The 2,011-nt window shown below is 34.5% G+C and overlaps 1 protein-coding gene across 1 annotated transcript in view; it reads right to left on the bottom strand.

The window, feature by feature from the left end:
• The window catches only part of LOC106683313 (hypoxia-inducible factor 1-alpha), a 24,107-nt gene that overhangs the window by 19,543 nt on the left and 2,553 nt on the right, over window positions 1–2,011 (bottom strand). The gene's annotated exons all lie outside the window — the stretch shown is intronic.

The following is a 2,011-nucleotide window of genomic DNA, read 5'->3' as shown; positions in this document are numbered from 1 at the left end:
GCCGGGTCTGCAAAGACACGTGAGGACAGGCATTATCGTGATGGAAAACTGCCTTTGAGATTAGCCAATGCTGGACACTTGCTATATATTAATGATGGAACAATTAAAATAAGTCCATTGAAAATAAAATTAGAAATGTGTAAGATTTATTTTATCAAAATTTAAGTTTTAAAAATTCAACTAAATAAGAAGAAATAATTAACGATAATTATCGGGTTGTAAAATAAGTTTGTAGAATTTTTTACTGGTGATTTCAATAAAAACTAAAGATTCTTGTAAATATTTTTAATCAATTATATACGACCCATTTTGATCTATTACATGTTGCCATCTTTCAGGTAATTGTTTTCATTTCGTCCTCCCAGAACTTATCAGATTTTTGGGCAATGAATTCCTCTATGCACGTTTTACAGTCCTCGAGTGTATTGAAATGTTTCCTGTTAAGAGAGTTTTGAAGGGCCCGAAATAAGTGAAAATCTGTTGGGGCAAGGTCTTGTGAATAGGGTGGGTAGGCGATCACATCCCAGCCAAACTCCAACAATTTCAGCCGGGTCTGCAAAGACACGTGAGGACAGGCATTATCGTGATGGAAAACTGCCTTTGAGATTAGCCAATGCTGGACACTTGCTCAACCGCTGCCTTTAATTGTTCCAACTGGGCAGAGTATACTGCAGATATTAATGGTCTGGTTAGGCAGAAGCTCAAAATAAAGGACACCTTTCCAATCCCACGAAATGCACAACATAATCTTTATTGGATGCAATCCTGCTTTTGGAGTCGTTAGTGGCGGGTCATTTCGTTTTCCCTAGGACTTTTTCCTCACAATATTATTGTACAGGACCCTCTTTTCATCCCCAGTTATCAACTTCTTTAAAAATGGATCATTAACATTGCGTTTCAGGAAGGAATTGCTAATGGATATGCGGTACAATAAATTATTTTCCATCAAATTGAGAGGAACCCGTATATCACTTCGAGAAACATATCCCAAAGCCCCCAAAAGGATTCGAGACACTTGCATGAGATATGTTAAGTGTTTCTGCGATATTCCGTGTCATAGAGTGAGGGTTCTTTGTGACCAATGCTTCAATTTGGTCACCATGAACAGTTGAAGGACTCCCGAGCTCTATGCGTCTACCATTTCAAAATTTGCGGTTCTGAACCGAGCAAGCCACTTACGAACAGTGCTCCTCCTGTCTCCTACGGCATCATCGCCATACACACTGCAAATTTTGCTAACCTTCTGTGCAGCGGATTTTCCTTTTCAGGAATGAAAAATCATTAAATGATGAAAATAAATTTTTTTCTCTTCCCTTTTGAGCAAGAAAAATACCACTGAGAGATAAAGAATCTCGGTTGAAACAATGAATAACAGTACCTTGACTAATCCATTTTAGAATATGTAAACATTATAGACTAAGTAAACACGATTTTATAAACACAGAGAGGATTAAATTGAAATATTTAATATATGAGGAAAAGATGGAGGATCTATTGTGACAATGACATGTGGTATATCTTATTATATTGTATAAATGAGGAGAAGATGGTAGGGGGTGCGGTCAATGAAATTTCATTGACCGCACCCCCAACCATCTTCTCCTCATTTATCATCCACAGTCAACTATCTCTCATAATTATTATATTGTAATATCGCTGAGGGTATTGTTGATTTTCTAAAGTTTTTAAGTTCTTCAAAAACGTTCCTAATTCATCAATTTTAATAAAAAAGTTCTTCAAATATGCAATTACCAATGTATTGTGGGGAATATTTAATGACATTACTTAACGTAAATTAAATTTTAAAATAACTTTATATTGACAATTTCTTTAATCTGATGTATTCTAAAGGTGTAAACCTGCAAAAAAAGTTTTCAATTTTGACTATTTGTGCACTATTTAGTTTTTTATAATCAACTGTTTGGTATAGTTATTGTTATTGAAATTCACTCCATATCATTATAATCTACAAAAATATGACTTTTAAATTGAATGTTTATAATTTTATATA

This window comes from Halyomorpha halys, unplaced genomic scaffold (genome assembly GCF_000696795.3).
Source record: "Halyomorpha halys isolate HHAL.00 unplaced genomic scaffold, Hhal_1.1 Scaffold477.1, whole genome shotgun sequence".
Taxonomy (NCBI): domain Eukaryota; kingdom Metazoa; phylum Arthropoda; class Insecta; order Hemiptera; family Pentatomidae; genus Halyomorpha; species Halyomorpha halys.
The sequence above is the reverse complement of the archived record's forward strand: the minus strand, read 5'-3'. Positions and strand labels throughout refer to the sequence as shown.